Source organism: Tachyglossus aculeatus, chromosome X1 (assembly GCF_015852505.1).
Source record: "Tachyglossus aculeatus isolate mTacAcu1 chromosome X1, mTacAcu1.pri, whole genome shotgun sequence".
Classification (NCBI taxonomy): Eukaryota; Metazoa; Chordata; class Mammalia; order Monotremata; family Tachyglossidae; genus Tachyglossus; species Tachyglossus aculeatus.
In genome coordinates, this window is record NC_052101.1 from 49,743,336 (window position 1) to 49,763,502 (window position 20,167).

Sequence of the window (20,167 nt, forward strand, 5' to 3'; positions counted from 1 at the left end):
CAAGTCACGTACCTTCTTGGTGCCTCAGATTCTTCATTTATAAAATGGGAATTCTCCCTCTTAGTTGGCGAACCCCATGTAGGACAGAAAATCAATCAATCAATCAATCATATTTATTGAGCGCTTACTGTGTGCAGAGCACTGTACTAAGTGCTTGGGAAGTACAAGTTGGCAACATATAGAGACAGTCCCTACCCAACAGTTAGCCCCATGAAGGTCAGGGACTGTGTCTGATCTGATTATATCGGATCTACCCCGGTGCTTGGCACATAGTATGGCCTTAACAAGTAATAATTATAATATAATAATCAATCAATCAGTGGTATTTATTAAGTGCTTACTGTGTGCAAAGCACTGTACTAAGTGCTTGTACTAAGTACAATACTATAGAGTCGGTGGACATGTTTCCTGTCCACAAAGAGCAACACAATCTAGAGGGGGAAACAGTAAAATACATCGCAGATAGGGGAAATAGTAGAGTATAAGAATATGAACATAAGTGTCGTGGGGCTGGGGTGAGTATCAGAATGCTTGTGGGGTATAGAGCCAAGTGGATGCAGAAGGGAGGTAAGGAGAAATGAGGGCTTAGTTAGGGCTTAATTGTCCCTGCTCGTGGCCCTCACTTTGGGGCACAGAGTGCAAAGAACAAGTAATTGGCGGAGGTGGAGCACACCACACGACGCATTGACATGTTTTCCCTTGCAGGACTCTCAGAGCCAATGTGCCGATCACAGTGTTGAGACCGGGCCATAGCATTGTGACCCATCAGGCCGTCTTCCCTCCCCACGTTAGCCAGCTATCTTTCAGGATTCCTGCTCAGCCTGTCCTCTCATAGACATCCCCAAGTAGGGTCCAAAACCCTGCTTACGGATAGCAGAGAGTCAGCAGGCAGAGCTAGGATCGGAAGGTAGTTCTCCCGATTCCCCAAACCAGGCTCTTTCCACTGCACCAACCCCTTCTGTACACAAATGCTGACTCCTCTTAACTCTCCCCAGTGGTTCCTAGTACTGCACTCTGGACATCACGGGAACTCCACAACGTCGACTGCCTCCCTGATATTTCCAGGCCCAACTTAACTAGCATTTTCATTTCATTATTACCCTTTCTGTGGTTTTATTTTAATTTATTTGATTTTTCTGAAGAGTCCAGAAAAAGGGATCGATCTGGCTTATCACCATTTATTTGGTGGACGGGCTCCTAGCACAGTTCCACCAAAGTGTTTGATGATAATTTTCTCTTTTTTAACCGCTCAGAGATGCCTTCGGCAGAAAGAGGCTCTATGTTTCTGATGTATCCAAGAGGTTGTTTCCTACAAGCTTACGATATCCTGTTTACTCCACTAAGCCGAGGAATATAAACAGCAGGAGATTGGAAAGCATTTTCAGTTCTTGATATCTTCCATTTTTGAGTGGAGAGGAAAAGGAGGATGTGCCTTTTACAATAAGCATATTGAGTAGGTAATTATCCACGCAGCCTGGCCACCTGTTACCAGACTCCCCGAACACCTCAATGAGAAGACTACAGCAGTCTTTTACTAGTCTATGGCCCAGCGGGTTTTCTGCCTATAAAACGGCTCCTAATTACTTCCTTAGTTACTCCGAGAGGTGATGCCGCTCTGTTGCATAACCCAATCGTGGCTCTTTATTTTCTTTGCATAGAAAGTTGTTTTTTGTTTTTAACAGAAATATGCAGAGCGAAAAGTTCACTTGGCATCAGAATGGTGCTTTGGCGACCAAGAGAGGCTTTGCAGAGGCTTTTATGGGTGGGTGGAAGGGAGCGGTTGGGGCCCAGCCGATCCGGGCAGTGGTTAGAAGCAGCGTGGATACTGCAGCGAAGTTGGGAGGCTTGCTGTGGAAGAAGCCTGTGCCAAGTGCAGGTTAGAGACGGGTTAAGTATTTTTCACCTTGGCCCCTTCTCTTTCTTCTCTCTGTTTAATCATTCAGTAGTATTTACTGAGAGCTTACTGTATGCAAAGCTCTGTTGGCCATTTGTCTGCTGCGTGACCTTGGATAAGTCACTTCTCTGAGCCTCAGTTTCCTCGTCTGTAAAATGAGTAGTAAGATTGTGGGCCCCATGTGGGACAGGGACTGTGTCCAGCCTGATTTGCTTGCATCCACCCCAGCACTTAGTACAGTGCCTGGCACCCAGTAAGTGCTTAGCAAATACCACAATTATTATTATTGTTAGTACTAAGCGCTTTGGAGAGTGCAACAGAACTGGTAGACGTATTCTCTACCCACTGTGAGTGAAGACTACTGATCTGCCTTGACCCAAATCTTTAAAGGCCTGTAATGATGAGGCTCAAGTTCTGAGCAGCAGTAACTACTTCAGTGCTGACTTCCTACTGGGAAAGGTGCCCTGTGTTTCCTCTCTCCAAAACGCAACAGGGGAAGGGGCAGAGGGAGGAGGAGAGGTTTGAGGAGTATGACAAAATCCCCTGCTCTTGGGGCTGAACTCTGCTAATTTCTCTGAACTTCCCCTTGCTGTAATTGATTTTAGTGTCTTTCCCCGCCGCCACCAGACTATAAGCTCCTAGAAGGCAGGGATCATGTCACCCAACTCTGTTGTAGGTACTCTCCCAAGTGCTCAGTACAGGGTTCTGCCTCCAGTAAGTGTTCAGTAAATCCCATTGACTGATGGTTGGATTGGGGCCCCGGACCTTTCTTCTGTCCCTTTCAGCTGGAGTGGAACAAATCGTACCCTGAGGCAAGCTGCTTGCAGTGGGGGAAAGGCAGGGGAGCGGGTGGAGGGTAGGGAGAAGGATCCCTGAGAGGACAACCAAGGATGGGTCTGTTCCCTGGGGGAGTGAATTTGCACTTGAGCAGTGTCTGGGTTCTGCTTAGCAGTCCTGGAGCTCCTGACCAGGTGCCAGGGCTGACCCATAGCACAAACTAGGGGAGCAGTGTGGCCTAGCTGAAAGAGAACAAGCCTGGGTTCTAATCCCACCACGGTCACTTGACTGTGATGTGATGTTGGGCAAGTTGCTAAAGGTCTCTCTGCCTGTTTCCTCATCTGTAAAATGGGGATTAAATACCTGCTTTCCCTCTTACTTAGACCATAGTCCATAGGCCATAGGCTCATAGCCCCACAGGGGACAGGGACCGTATCCAATCTGACTATCCCATACCTACTCCGGCACTTGGCACAATCGAAGGATTTAACAAATGCCACAACTGTTCAATTAAGCTCTGCTCCCTTTTACTTTTTACGAATGTCCGGAGGTGGCGATCAGTTCGGTTCCATGGTCCCTATCTATCTGAGGACGAAAGGCAGACACAGGTTCTGACAATTTTCAGACTTTCTTGGAAAATGATAAAAAAAATTCAGTCTCTGCTGAGTCCTGAGTTCAGGATTCTGATTTCCTCAATCGCCAGGGGCAGGGGAAGTTCAGGGACAGGTTTTGTGGCATTGTAACAGGAGAATTCCCAAATCAGCGTGATGGAAATGGATCCCAGTGGGGCCCTTGATCAGCAAAATAGGATTGCAAGAACAGACAATTTCAAACACACATCTGAGTGGATGCAATGTGACCTCCAATTTTCAGGATGCTTGAGCCATTCTAACTGCCCAAATGTTTGGCAAACATGTACTCTCCCCAGACATAGCAGTCCCATGACCATTCTTGGTCCGCGGGGATAGAAGTGGCAGCTGGGCTGTGAAAACATTTTCTAGAAGGCTGGTTTGTCCTAATAGTTCCAGAGCAAACGCCTGTTGATTTTGCTACAATAACAGAGACATTTCTGTTTGGGGGAAATTTGGTGACAGAAATGTTTATAATGGAACATTTGGGCTGTTGCGATGCATCCACAGAAGTCATTCGTCAAATCAAATTTGTATTTGGAAAACATTTGCCAGAGAAAAGATACACATGCACTAGGTATGGCATTTCCATCCCTTAGCCGGTTTTGAAGCAGTGTGTTCAGGTTATAAATATTTTCTAGGAACATGTTAAATAGCTTACCTGTAAATTACAATTCCATTCTGGGATAAAGGGCCAATGAAATAAAAGGAAAATGAGAACTTGTATCAGTTTTCTCACTGACTTCTCTGCCTTCAGTCTCTCCCCTCTCCATATTTCATGGCCAGGGCCTGTGTCCAACCCGATTTGCTTGTATCGACCCCAGTCCTTAGTACAGTGCCTGGCACGTAGTAAGCGCTTAACAAATGCCAAAATTATTGTTTTAGTAAGTCACTTAAGAAACATGCCATGAGTCCTCTGAAACCAACAGGATAAAGTTGGATGAGTGGAAATACTCTGGAGGAAAGAGGTATAGCCTTTTGGAAAGAACATGGGCCTGAGGCTCAGGGGACCATAGTTCTAATCCCAGTTCTGCCACTTGTCTGCTGTGTGACCTTACACAAGTCACTTAGATTATCTGGGCCTCAGGTTCCTTATCTGTAAAATGGAGATTCAATACCTGGTCTTCTTCCTACTTAGACCATGAGCCTCAAATGGGACAGGTACTGTGTCCATCCTGATTATCTTGTATCTACCCCAATGCTTAAGTACAGTGCTTGGCACAAAGTAAGTGCTAATAAATATTATTATTGTATCTATTGTAGTCCTGGCTGTGTATCAAACTATCACCTGGCAACAAGCATTTAGTCCCTAGGTGGTTTTTGAAGGGCAATTTTAACTGCTTGCAAAGAATACTGTAAGTTCATTGTGGGCAGGGAATGTGCCTGCCAACTCTGTTATATTGTACTCTCCCAAGTGCTTAGCATAGTGCTTTGCATACAGTAAGCACTCAATAAATACCACTGATTGATTAATAAATCATTAGGACCAGAAGCATTGTTGCCAACTTTCTGTTGATAGTTTTGGGAACATGGCAGAGATGGGCTTTATAAAGAATAACTGCTAGTTCTTGAGCGCTTACTTTGTGTCATTCATTCATTCATTCAATCGTATTTTTTGAGCACTTGCTGTGTGCAGAGCACTGTACTAAGTGCTTGGGAAGTACTAATTGGCAACATATAGAGATGGTCCCTACCCAACAACGGGCTGCGTCATGCTCTATACTAAGAGCTGGGGTACATACGATATCATCAGGTCCCACGAGGGGCTCACAATCTAAGTAGGAGGGAGAATCCACATTTTGCAGATTAGGGAACTGAGGCCCAGAGAAGTTAAGTGACTTGCCCAAGGTCACCCAGTAGGTGCATGGCAGAGGATTAGAACCCAGGTCCTCTGATTCCCAGGCCCTTGCTCTTTTCACTAGGCCATGCTGCTCCTCCTTAAAAAGAGCTGATGGGCCAGAAGACCACTGCTGTGGGGCTTTTCAGCCCTGATTGGTTTCTCGCAGGTATTGTCTGGGGTGAGGGAATCTGGGAGCCCGGAGCCAACAGGCCAGAGAACAGTGGCCCTTCTGGCCCCTGTGGAGTGGACACCTGACTTCAAATGCAGAATGTAATCTGTGTGTCAGTCCAAATGTTATTCGAATTCAAAATTTACGGATTAGTGTGTTTTACTCTTTGTACTACAACAGGGGATAATCAAAATCAATCAACTGGTGAGATTTATTGAGCGCCTACTGAGCAGAAAGCATCATACTAAGAGCATGGGAGAGTACAACAGGAGCAGGATGCTAGACTGTAAACTACTCGAGGGCAGGGGCCACGTTCACTAGTTGCATTGCATTGCGTGCCTCCAAGCACTTGGTACAGTGCTCTTCACACATTAAGCACTCAGTACACATCACTGATGGATTGGTCAAGGAGTTTACAATCTAATAGAAGAGACAGACAGAAATTATTTACAAACTAATTTTGTAAATTTAATGTCTTAGATGAATAAACTGGTTATTGATTTCGGGGTTTGCATTGCTGTAGTCTGTGTCCTAATCTTTATCATTTTAGTGGAAATTACTCCCTCTAATTACTCTTTTGGTTCTCTTGAGCACTTGTAGGTATAATGTGATTATTGCTAAGTATATAACTAGGAAGTAGGTAAATAGAAAGAAAATAGCCCCTTGAATTTGTACAATGCTTCCATTTTTCAAAGTACTTTCACATGGCATAATTCTTATAACATCCCTGTGAGGTAGGGAGAGGCAGGTTTTATCCTTCCCATTTTACAGATAAAGAAACTGAGGCCCAGAGAGATTAAGCGGATAGCCCCAGGACATGCAACAGGTTTGTGACAGAGCTAAGACTAGAACCCAGGTCTCCTGTCTCTCAGTCCCATAATCTTTGTGTTAGGCCATTTTGACCCCAAAGATATCAGAGGGGCTGGGGAAGAGAGAATTAACTCATTGGATGTCTTTGAGTGAAGGGACCCAGCTAACTCCCTTTTCAGAATTAATCACACAGATCCTTCCTATGGAGTAGTAGCAGTATTTATTAAGCCCTTACTGTGTGCAGAGCACTGTACTAAGCACTGGGAAAGAGAATACAGGTGAGAATTAGACACAGACCCTGTTCCTTTAGAGGTTCTCAATCTATGAAGTTGTGAAGGGCTGGGAGGAGGATTGAAGACAGGCACACTGGGAGCAATACAACACTGAAACATTAGAACACCATAAGGGACAAGGACAAATATGAAGTACACAAAATAAAAACAGAAGACAGTAGGGAGCTGTTGCTAGAGCAGCAGAATTTCTCCTCATGATTCACCTAATAATTCAGAGTCCAATGCAACGGTCACACAGCTTCTAGCTTTCGATCGATCAATCAATGGTATTTATTGAGTGCTTATTACTGCGTGCAGAGCACTGTGCTAAGTGCTTGGGAGAGTACACTACAACAGAGTTGGTAGACGTGTTTCGCGCTCACAGCAAGCTAACAGTCTAGAGGTTTTATAAGGCCTCAGTGCTGCAGGTGATATTCTCATTCCAGCTGGAGCAGTGGAAAGCAGGACAGGATAGGGTTTCCTCGATGGTGCAGCGGGGAGGGGAGGGAAGGCAGTTTGATTGACTGAGGTAAGTAGGCAGTCGAGAGCACGCAGTAAGGTGAATTTAGTCCATTTCTCTTTTTTCAAGATGGCAGCCATTAAAGAAGCTCTTTATGAAGTCAAGTTAGGCAGAGAGCCCACTGAAGGGCCAGCAGACAAGCAGAATGGAGTGGTCTTCTGTGTTCAGGAAAGGAGACTGTGGAAGGGAGCCCAGACAGGTATGAGAGACTGGGACCCGAATCATCAGTCAATCAATCGATGTATTTGTTGGGCGGCGAATTGGTGAAGAGCACCATTCTGATCATATGGGCAAATACTACAGAAGCAAAATACATGTTCCCTTGCCACAAGGAGCTAACAGTCCACGGGAAGGTTTGTCTGTCACAGGATTTCAAATCCAGAAGGGGGAGGCATTCTTTTGTGTATTCATGACAGTTGTGGTTTTCAGGCTTAGACAGAAGAGTCCAATTACCTTAACACCAATTTGCTGAATATGGCTTTGGGTTTATGTTTGTTTGGCCACATACTTGCATGGAATTAGTGCTGCTACATCACTGATTAATAATTAACTACATATAAGCGTGTCTGGGTTGTCGATCTGTTGTCTGTAGTTTAATCCATCTTGGTATTTCTTGATTGCTATCCTCTGGGATTCTGCACTTCCTTGTTTTTGTGCTCCCAAATGCAGAGGTGTGATTGGACCCTATTCACGTTTCCTACAAATAATCAGAAATGAATTTCCAGATGACCAAGAGTCACAACAAAGTAAAAAATTACAGTTCTGTCATCCACATAATAATAATAATGGTATTTGTTAAGTGCTTACTATGTGCAAATGACCAATGGTGGTCTAGGGGTAGGGTTAGGACCTGGGCTTAAGTGATCCTCAGAGGGTCATTTATTAGCCATTCAGAGATTGGATGCCTCGAACCTCAGGCATTTGATTTTCAGTCATTTGCCATGTTACCCACACTGCCCTCTTGCCAAGAGAAATGACCAGGGAAGCCACCAGTGGCCTTCAGGGAAGCCAGACAAACATGGTGTTCCACCCAATGTGCTAGGCACGCAGCGTAACGATACGACATCACAAGGACCATTCGATGGAAGTCAGTCTGAGGCTACCCAAACCTAGAGTACTGCTCTGGGGAAATCAATCAATCAATCAATCAATCAGTGGTATTTATTGAGGGCTAACTGTACGCAGAGCACTGAATTAAACACTTGGGAGAGTACAATACAACAGAGTTGGTGGGCACATTCCCTGCCCACAAGACCTAATAGTCCAGAGGGGAAGACAGACACTATTATAAATAAATAAATTCTAGCTATTATAGATCCCCTGATCCCGATTCCTGTTCATCCAGAGCTCTTGGGTTCCCTCCCCACATCCCTCTGAGCATGACTGCTGCTTTCCATCAGGAGCAGGAGCTGGGACAGAAGGAAGCTGGGAGCTGAAAATAAAAACTCTGGCCTGGGAGTCAGAGGATCTGGGTTCTAATCACAGCTCCACAACTTGTCCGCTGTGTGACCTTGGGCAAGTCACGTCACTTGACTGTGCCTCATTTACCTCATCTGTAAAATGGGGATTAAGACTGTGAGCCCCATGTGAAACATGGACTGTGTCCAACCTCATTATCTTGTGTCTACTCCAGCACTTAGAATAGTGCTTGACACATAGTAAGCACTAAACAATTACCATAAAAAATAAAATAAAATAAAATAAAATAAAATAAAGGCATCAGGTGCCATATCCTCACCAGTCAGGGAAAAACCAGCTGAAAACCAGTTGCATGGTCACCCTAGGTATAACACACGCATAACCTTGAGAGTATTTTCCATTGGCTCTTAGTGAAGTCTGACTAGCTGCCTGGCTTTCAAATTGTTCGCTCTCTCCCCAACAGCTAACGTGGAAGACTGCGGAATATAACCCGGGGAATTTCAGAAGCAGGGGCTCTTTCGTTGATGAACAGGTGGAGATGAGGCCGATTAGAAGTCTGCTTACATAATGTGAGGTCTTGTGACATCAACGGATTAGATTTTTATTTCATAATCTTAATATGCCTCGTACAGAAGATGAAGAAGCAACAATTCCAGGTTTGTCTCATCTTTCATGTTTGTTTTTGGCTTATTTAATGATCTTTCTAATGCTGTTGGTTCTTACTAGGGGAAAGGACTAGTTGGCCTTCTTTAAAAGCAAAACTGGGTTGGGTTTAGGTAGTAAGTTTACTGGGAGTGCAAAGAACAACTGTTATAAAGACTGGAATTGAATGCAGGGCCTGAAGGATAAAGCATTTTAAAGGGTGTGTTTCACCGCCACCCTCTCCCCCCCACCCCACTCACCAGTAATCAGTTCTGTTTCCCTGGCATTCATCATCATCATCATCATCATCATCAACAATAGTAGTTACTGAGCACTTTCTGTGTGCAGAGCACTGTGCTAAGCACTTGGGAGTGTACAATGCAACAGAGCTGGTAGAGACATTCCTTGCCCTCAGTGAGCTTACAGTTTAGAGGTTCATTCATTTGCCTTTACTGAGTGCCTTCTGTGTGTAGAGTGCTGTACTAAGTCCCTGGGAGACCACACCTAGTTCTCCTCTAAAGCGGAAGGGCAGCATTCTTGCAGACCCTCACGTTAAGGAAAACTCACTGTTGTAATACTTGTCCCAGGTATGACGCCTTACAAATGCACACTATCATTTCTTTTAACTTTGCTTCACATCATATCCAGACAGATGCATTTTATTGGAAGAAAGCTCCCCCATTCTGCCATCATGTTCTAATTATAATAATAATGGTATTAAGTGCTTACTATGTGCCAAGCACTGTTCTAAGCTCTGACTAATAATTGTGGAATTTGTTAAGTACTTACAATGTGCCAAGCACTGTACTGAGCTCTGGGGTAGGGACTAAGGCAGCCAGCTTGGGCACAGTCCTTGACCCCCACAGGGCTCACAGGCTCAGGGAGAGGGAGAGCAGGTAACATCGCTATTTTATGGAGGAGGAAGATGAGGCACAGTGACCTTAGGGGACATGCCCAAGGTCACACAACAGGCAAGAGCTGAAATAAGAACCCAGGTCTCCTGATGCCCAGGCCCATCTTCTTTCCACTAGGCTGCATTGATTCTCTAACCAAAACACATGATGAAAACAGATCATGGCTCAGTGGAAAGAGCCTGGGCTTGGGAGTCAGAGGTCGTGAGTTCTAATCCCGGCCCTGCCACTATCAGCTGTGTGACTTTGGGCAAGTCACTTAACTTCTCTGTGCCTCAGTTACCTCATCTGGAAAATGGGGATTAAGACTGTGAGCCCCATGTGGTGCTTAGAACACCCCACCCAGTGCTTAGAACAGTGCTTGGCACATAGTAAGTGCTTAACAAATACCAAAATTATTATTATTATTATGTCCTCGCAGAACTTAATATGCAACAGAAGTTAAAGGCACAGTCCCTACCCCCCTTACAATTACAATTTAATAGCTTAGAATTTAATGGGGGAGATAGGCAGACACAAATTATCTATGTTCCATGGGAGCATTAGGAAAAACATAGAATTGTTAACCTCAAGAATATAGAGAAGGGAAATACATGAATAAATAAGAGACATACGTATAGATCAAAAGTGCCAAAGTTGTTTTTTTTTTAGTACCATGACCGTAGATTGTAGAAATTAGTTGGGAAATGTTGGAGAGGGACGAGGTTTGATCAATTTGAAAAGGGAAGTGGTTCCAGACAGAGGAAGGGTCAGAGCTGGGAGGTTTGTGGGTGAGGCATTGAGATAAGGTGAACTTCGGAGAAGCAGAGGTGTGAGCTGCCATGTGGAGTGTGAAGATCTGGTCAGGAGGTTAGGGATGGGGGAGGGTCTTTCCTTTACCTGCCCATATTGAGATGGGTCTTGAAGTCAGTGCCTGTCCTCGAATTCTCACCCACTCGTCTCCAGGAGGCCGGAGAGCGTGGCTCCCGGCGGACTGGGACATTTTCATCAGGTGAGGTCGGACTCTCCAGCTGGCAGGCAGCCTCCACGCTGGGCTGCCCTGGCCTAGACCCCATCCCCACCAGAAGGGGAATGGAGAAGAGGAGTGGACACGTTCTTGCCACCAATGGCGACTTCTGACTGAGTCAGCTGTAGCCCGGGAAATCTGATTTTGTCATTTCAGGTGGAACCCCCGCAGACCCTTCTGGCTTCCTCTACTAGAATACGAGCTTCTTGTGGACAGGGATCAAGTCAAACAACTATTTTATTCTCCCAAGTTCTTAGGACAGTGCTCCTCTCTTATTAGGCGCTCAATAAATACCACTCAGTGATTGCTATCCAATGTCACTTTTGCACCATTCAACCTCCCACATCTCTTTCATTTCCTTCCTTTGAAGCCCATATCAGCCTCCTCTGCTACCCATTCCAGATACTAGTAACAGTCATCTACCGCTCCCCAGGCCCCACCTCCAGCTTTTTGAATCATTTTGATCCCTTCCCTCTTTGTCCATCCCTATATTTATCTTTGGGGACTTCAATGTACACATAGATAATCCTGATGACCCTTTCGCTGCCTGCTTTCTACACTTCTCAACTCCACTGACCTCCTGCTTCACCCCAGCTTGCCTACTCAACGGCCTGCACACTCAATCTCATCCTCTCTAGTCACTGCACAATCTCTACCCTCACCAACTTCAAAATCCCTCTGACCACAACCTGCTCCCCTGCCTTCTCTCCCACACATTTCCTTCTTGCAAATCTGTCCTGTTCCTCCACAAAGGCCTCCGATCTTTTGACGCCATCCAGTTTTCTCAAGTCATCATTCTCCATTTAATCTCCATACTCAAACTACCTTCCCTTGAGGACCAAATTCATATCCGTAACACCACCCTCTCTGCTGAACACAACTCATTCGCTTCCCTATCACTTCATCGATCTCTTACCACTAACCCACATCCCTGGATCACCTCTATAGTCTGTTTCCTTCACTATGGTGCACGAGCCACAGAGTACTGCTGGTGGAAATCCAGATATCAGGTTGATCTCATCACTTCAAGTTTATCCTTGTGTGCTTTAAATCTACCCAGCAAAATTATTTCTGCATCCTTATTGACACCCATGCCCATTGCCCTGACCAGTTGTTCCAAGATGTATAACTCCCACCTCAAACCCACTGTTCCGCCGCCTCCCCCATCTCTTTCCCCTAATGCCATGACAAACTACTTAATTGAGAAAATTGAAACTATCAGGCATGAGCTCCCTAAAATATCCCCTTCTCCTCTCCAGTCCCTCCCTCCTCCTGCCCCTTCTTCAACTCTCCCGTCTTTCCCAGCAATATCTCCAGAAGAGACCTCCTGCCTTCTCTCAAAAGCTATCCCCTCCACCTGCACATCTGACCTAATCCCTTGGCATCTTATCAAAACACTTGCCCACTCCCTCCTTTCCTCCCTGACCACCACCTTCAACTGCTCTCCAATGGCTTCTTCCCCTCCACTTTCAAAGATGCCCATATCTCCCCTATCTCAAAAGACCCTCCCTTGACCCCACGGCTCCCTCCAGTTATCACCCCATCTTCCTCCTACCATTCCTCTCCACACTCCTCTCCTCATATTCACTCCTTGACCCTCCAATATGGCTTCCATCCCCTTCACTCCACAAAGACCACCATCTCAAAGGTCACAAATGATCACCTTCTTGCCAGATCAACAAACTCTACTCCATCCTAATCCTCCTTGTCCACTCAGCTGCCTTCGACTCTGTTGACCACCCTCTTCTGGAAACATTACCCAACCTCAGCCTCATTGACACTGCCCTTTCCTAGTTCTCCTCCTATTTCTCTGGCCCCTCATTCTCAGTCCCTTTTGTGTGCTCCTCCTCTGCCTCCCATCCCCTAACTGTGGGGGTCCCTCAAAATTCAGTTCTGAGTCCCCTTCTAGTCTCCATCTACACCCACTTCCTTGGAAAACTCATTCACTCCAATGGCTTCAGCAAACACTTCTATGAAAATGATTCCCAAATCCGTATTTCCAGCCCTGATCTCTTGCCCTTTTTGCAGCCTCACATTTCCTCCTGCCTTCAAGGCTCTTTACCTTCTTTACCATGTCCTGCTGACACCTCAACCTTAACATATCCAAAACAGAACTCCTTATCTTCCCACCCAAGCCTTGTCCTCCCTGACTTTCCCATCATTGTAGACAACACCACCATTCTTCTTGTCTCACAAGCCCGAGACCTTGGTGTTATCCTTGACTCCTCTCTCTTATTCAATCCACATATCCAATCTATCACTAAACCATGTCTGTTCATCCTTCACACCATCGCTAAAATCCACTCTTTCCTCTCCATACAAACTGCTACCATGTTAATCCAAGCACTTGTCCTATCCTGCCTTGATTACTTGTATCAGCTTCCCTGCTGACCTCCCTGCCTCCTGTCTCTCCCCACTCTAGTCCATATTCACTCTGCTACCCACATCATTTTTCTATAAAAGCATTCAGGTCTTGTTTCCCCATTCCTCAGGAACCTACAGTGGTTGCCCATTCACTTCCACCTCAAATAGAAACTCCTTACCACGGCTTTAAAGCACTCAATCACCTTGCCGCCTCCTATCATCTCACTACTCTCCTACTACAATCCAGTCTGCACGCTTCGCTCCTGTAATGCCAATCTACTCACTATACCTCAATCTCATCTCTCTCACTGCCGACCGCTCTACCATGACCTGCCTCTGTCCTGGAATACCCTCCCTCTTCGTATCCTGCAGACAATTACTCTTCCTACCTTCAAGGCTTTACTGAAGGCACATCTCTTCCAAGAAGTCTTCCCTGACTAAGTCCTCATTTCCTCTTCTCCCAATCCCTTCTGCCTTGTCCTGATTTGCTCTTTTATTCACCCCTCCCTCAGTCCCACAGCACTTATGTACATATCTGCAATTAATTTATTTATATTAATGTCTGTCTCCCCCTCTAGACTGTAAACTCATTGTGGGCAGGGAATGTGTCCACTAACTCGGTTATGTTGTACTCTCCCAAGCACTTAGTACAGTGCTCGTCACACAGTAATCACGTGATAAATACTATCAATCAATCAGTTGTATTTATTAAGTGCTGTGTGCAGAGCACTGTACTAAGCACTTGGAAGAGTGCAGTATAACAATATAATAGACATATTCCCTGCCCACGATGAGCTTAGAGTCTAGAGGGGGAGATAGACAATCAATCAATCAATCAATCAATCAATCGTATTTATTGAGCGCTTACTATGTGCAGAGCACTGTACTAAGCGCTTGGGAAGTACAAATTGGCATCACATAGAGACAGTCCCTACCCAACAGTGGGCTCACAGTCTAAAAGGGGGAGACAGAGAACAGAACCAAACATACCAACAAAATAAAATAAGTAGGATAGAAATGTACAAGTAAAATAAATAAATAAATAAATAGAGTAATAAATATGTACAACCATATATACATATATACAGGTGCTGTGGGGAAGGGAAGGAGGTAAGACGGGGGGATGGAGAGGGGGACAAGGGGGAGAGGAAAGAAGGGGCTCAGTCTGGGAAGGCCTCCTGGAGGAGGTGAGCTCTCAGCAGGGCCTTGAAGGGAGGAAGAGAGCTAGCTTGGCAGATGGGCAGAGGGAGGGCATTCCAGGCCCGGGGGATGACGTGGGCCGGGGGTCGATGGCGGGACAGGCGAGAACGAGGTACAGTGAGGAGATTAGTGGTGGAGGAGCGGAGGGTGCGGGCTGGGCAGTAGAAGGAGAGAAGGGAGGTGAGGTAGGAGGGGGCGAGGTGATGGAGAGCCTTGAAGCCCAGGGTGAGGAGTTTCTGCCTGATGCGCAGATTGATCGGTAGCCATTGGTAGCCAACAATAATATAGCCATTATATAATAACAATAATAATAGCCATTGGTAGCCAACAATAATATAAATAAATAAATTACGGATGTGTACATAAGTGCTGTGGGGCTGGGAGGGGGGATGAATGAAGGGAGCAAGTCAGGGTGACACAGAAGGGAGAGGGAGAAGAAGAAAAGAAAGCTTAGTCAGGGAAGGCCTCTTGGAGGAGTTGCACCTTCAATTAGGCTTTGAAGTGGGGAGAGTAATTGTCTGTAGGTTATGAAGAGGGACGGCATTCCTGGTCAGTGGTAGGATGTGGGCCAGAGGTTGGCAGCGAGATAGACGTGGTGGAGGTACAGTGAGGTTGGTGTGTGGGCCGGGTTGTAGTCAGAGAGTAAGCAAGGGGACTGACTCTAAAGCCTATGGTGAGGAGTTTCTGTTTGCTGCAGAGGAGAATGGGCAACCCCTGGAAGTTCTTGAGTGGGGAAATATAGACTGAACATTTCTGTAGAAAAATGATCCGGACAGCAGAATGAAATATGGACTGGAGTGGGGAGAGACAGGAGGCAGGGAGGGCAGCAAGGATGCTGATATTGATGGATTGATTGATTATTTCATTGCATTCCCCAGAGGCCCAGGGTCTACATGAACCCCAAAGCTTTGATGCCCAGGGATGTTTATAAGGAGAGAAAAGTCTATTTATCTAGTGCCCCTCCATTTTCAGTTAAGCACTGAGCACTGGTGCAGGGGTATATGTTCATGGGATGTGTATAAGCTAGGGACAGAGGTTGCCTGTTTCTTGAAGTCAGAAAGCATGTCTTTGAGTTCTTTTATGCTCTCCCAAATGCTTAGTATAGTGTGATGCACCAGTAGGCTCCCAGTAGTGCTCTTTCCACATTAGGTGCTCAATAAATGTTTTGGATCGACTGACAGGCAGACCGACTTCTCTTCCTCCCTTCTCCTTGGATGCTCAGATACAGGCCTTCCTTCCCTGTTCACTGATATCGATGGGAGAGCTCAGGATGAGACTCCCACAATCCTCAGAAAGGAGAATTCCCATGGGGAAGGTTCCCCAAGGAACTGGCAATTTCAGGCCCTCTTATTTACAGGGTCGTGGCTACAAACACTTGGTCTTGACCAAGCAGAGCTGGCCGGAGAGGCTTTGGCCAAAGTCCTTGCTATGGCCTTCACCATGGCCCCTGAGCCTTCCTTGGGTATTACAGGTTTACAGTTATATAAAACTTAATTAATCTGGGCCCTTTAGATTTCCTCCCAAATAGATTTGGGTTCAATTAACTGTGCCATTTGCTTGTTTAAGCATTTTCATTAAATCGCTTTACTATATTTTTCTGCAGTGGAACATGGTGGAGCCTAGGCCATGGGCCTCCCCGGCTCTAGGGGAAGGGTTTTTTTTGGTGCACAAACAATTTTTTTCCATCACTGCAGACCTTTGCCCCATTATTTCCCAGGACATAATGTGGGCATTGTAATATCTTCCCTCCGTGTGCCCACTCTAAACTATTGTGCCCAGCAAGGAAGGGTGGTGGGTGGGTGAAAGATGATTTCAATGGCTTCTCATTACTGCCCTCCTCCCACCCTGCTCTCCATTACCCCTTATCCAGAACCTCACATGGTTCTCCCTAACTCTGGACTTCTAGACTTCTCTCATTAGTTCCCAGATCCCTCAACCATTTATGCATTTTATGGTCCTACATGGCACTTTGGTTCATGGGTATATTCGACTATTCTTTCAATTATCGATTCGGCTACTTCATCTTGATGTAGTCATCCTTTTACCTGTCTTATCCTTGTTGTCCTTCTGCTCCCACCATTTGTAAATTTCCATCTGTCTTTCTCTCTCTATTATTATTTCCCTATTATTTCCTTATTAGATTGGCAAGGTCCTTGAAGGCAGGGAGTAAGTGTTTTGCTTCCATTGTATCCTCTCAAGTGCTTAGTACAAGTACCATCAGACGCATCCCATCAGTGGTCTCTACCCAAGGTAGGATGTTCAGTCTGACTAATCAATCATTCAGTGGTAGTAATTAAACACTTTACTGTGTGCGGAGCACTGAACTTAGCTCTTGGGATGCAACAGAGTTGATAGACACAATCCCTGCCCACACGGAGCTTACAATCTCTGTTGGCTTTTCCAGAGGGGTGGGGAGAGGAGGGGAGAGTCCGGGACTCGACACTGGCCCATGTTGGTTCCTGACCATCCCAAATGGAGCTGCTTCACCCAAAGTAAGGCTCTCTCCCCGACTCTCCCAATGGCCCCGGCTCCCTCTCCACACCATGACCATGGCTATGATTTCTTCCGAGTGGCCTCCGGAGGGGCTCAGATACAGTGTCTTGTGAGCAAAATGGAATCAGTTGGAAGTGCAGACACCAGCTTGGCCTAATCCCCCTCAGCTGCTTTGCTTTGCTTTTTTTCCAGCGAACAGCCCCTTAAAGTTTTCTTCCTAATCCCCCGAGTTGAAATTCAATCTCTTATTTTTTTTAAAAAAATCCAGTTTCGGGCCAGAGGCGGGTGTGTGGGAGCTGCAGTGCCCCTCTCCTGCCTCGCCCTATCCCATAAACAAAACCTTGAATTCAAGGAAAGGGCTTAGAATACAATTCACTTGACCTGAGCCCAGCATACCCACCTGGGGGCTTCATGGTCCCTTCAGCGGAGGGAGATAGCCAGGAGATTTCTACTAAATGTCTGTCCGGGGGCTGGGCTTTTGTGCTCTCCTGGAGGCCTATTAGACTTTGTCTCTAGCTTTTCTTCGTCGGCTTGGATCAGAAGGTTTAGGTTGGGCATTTACCTTAATACAAAGACCAAGGCAAACAATTTCTTCCCCGCTAGTGACTGGGAGCCCAAGCAGCAATGCGAGTGTAATCTGTGCTATCTCGGTGAATGCTGCCCAGAGGAATTTATGACACTGGGCCGGAGAGTTTCCTGAATGATTTTTTTTCCCTCCCACTCTGCTTTTCTGGGAAGTTCCAAGGCTCTTTAAATTTCAATTTCCTCTCTGCTGTTTGCAGGGTGGCCAGTCGTCCGGTTTTAGATGGTGAGGACGGTTCGTTTTTCAGTTGCCTTCCCCCGGTGCAGTTCGAACGTGGCTCCAGATGCTTTTGCATCCCGTGTTTTCACCTTCAGTTCCTGGCATCCTTCCCCCTTGGCTCCCGCTACCAAGCTCTGCAGCTCAGAAGTGGCATCTGGGTTCACGGGGGCCTGGGAGGGGAGCGCTGACTCTCTAGAGCCATGGAGACAGCCGGGGATCATCTGGCGATGGAATCTGGATTCTGCAGATTTCCACAAAGAATGTTTTGGTGTGTCCTTATGCTGCCATTATGGTATGTTCTACACCCTACCTAACATAGAATGCTGCTGATGCTTCTTGGTGGGCAAAGGGGCATCCAGTATCCTCGAATGTCACTGGCGGCCACCCTAGTAGCTGTAAATTACAGGGGCACGGGCAAGGATCATGCCATGGGAACCATCCACCCTCCCCACCCCCCAGTCCCAAATCTGACCCACACCTCCCGCTCTGAGAGCTGGAGGGGTGTGAAGCATCCAGAAGCAGGGGAGGGCCTACCTGTTGGGGCTATGCCACTGGTCCCGAAGGTTTCTGAACAAAGAACCACCTGTGGGCACCTCATGAGAAGCAACTTGGCCTAGTGGAAAGAGCACGGGACAAGGACCTGGCTCCACCACATGTCTGCTGTGTGACCTGGGGCAAGTCACTTCACTCCTCTGGGCTTCAGTTAACTCATCTGTAAAATGGGGATTAAGGCTGTGAGTCCCATGGGGGACAGGGACTTTGTCCAACCTGATTAACCTGTAATAATAATAATAATAGTAATGATGGCATTTATTAAGTGCTTACTATGTGCAAAGCACTGTTCTAAGCGCTGGGGAGGTTACAAGGTGATCAGGTTGTCCCACGTGGGGCTCACAGTCTTAATCCCCATTTTACAGATGAGGTAACTGAGGCCCAGAGAAGTTAAGTGACTTGCCCAAGGTCACACAGCTGACAATTGGTGGAGCCGGGATTTGAACCCACGACCTCTGACTCCAAAGCTCTAGCTCTTTCCACTGAGCCACGCTGCTTCTACCCCAGCACTTAGAACAATGCTTGGCACATAGTAAGCACTTAAGAAGTACCATAATTACTGTTATTAAGTGGTGGGTGGGCTCAGCAGGAATCCTAACAATTACTGGATGTCATGGGCAGCAAAGACCACCGTGGCTACTTACTGCCTCCTACCCTGTATCGCTCCCACCCAGCTACAACACTATGCGGGGGTCACTTTTGCCGTCGAAATTCTTGCACGCCCTTTGCGATGTGTGGGTCCCTTGCCTGCTAACTTGCTCATTGCATTCTGTGCCCCAGCAGGAATATAGCTGGCAGCAGGGACAAGAGAGTGTGACTAGGGCTGTGCAAACCACTACTGCTACCATTATTGTTATCATTATTATCTTAATATCTGTTAAACACTTGCTATGTGCCAGGCACTGTACTAAGCTCCTTGTCCCACATGGGGCTCACAGTCTAAGTAGTTTCTCAGTCCCAAATTCTTCCTGACCTGACTGAGCCTCATCTACTGTCCTCGGAACACCTATCATCACCACCCGTCCTCTTTTACCTCAGGTTTCTTCAGTCCCAAGATTTCTGAGTATCACCTTCTGTCCCCTGGGGTTTTCTTCTAAAAGAGCAGATGAAGCTGGCAGAAGTGATGGAAGGGGAGGAGTGTGTACCCCAAAGGGAATTCAACCCCCTTGTACTCTAGAAGGTTTAAGGTTGATTGGCTGGGTAAAGATCATCACGTTACTCCCCAAGGACTTTAAAACAAGACAAAGATAGGAAGGTAGCAAACGGCCATGATGATAGTTTTGGAGACCAATTTGTTGGGTTGGTGCCCCATTATTTAAACAACCGCAAAGGAGAGAGAATGGGAATGAGACAGCTCTCCTATTAGACACTTAATCAAACTAAAGCACTTAGTCACCTTGCCCCATCCTACCTCACCTCACCACTTTTCTACTAAATCCCAGCATGTACACTTCAATCCTCTGACACTAATACTCTCACTGTATCTCAATCTTGTCTGTCTCGCCACCGACTTCTCACCCACATCCTACCTCTGGCCTGGAATGCCCTCCCTCCTCATATCAGAAAGATAATTGCTCTCCCCAACTTCAAAGCCTTAGTGAAGGCACATCTCCTCCAAGAATCCTTCCCCGCTTAAGCCCTTCTCTCTTTTTCTCCCACTCCTTTCTGCATTGCCCTAACTTTGCTCCCTTTATTCATCCTCCCACCCATCCTCACAACACATATGTATATATCTGTAATTTATTTATTTATATATTTATTTATATTAATGTCTTTTTAACCCTCTAGACTGTGAGCTCGTTGTGGGCAGGGAATGTGTCTGTTATATTGTACTCTCCCAAGCATTTAGTACAGTGTTTTGCACATG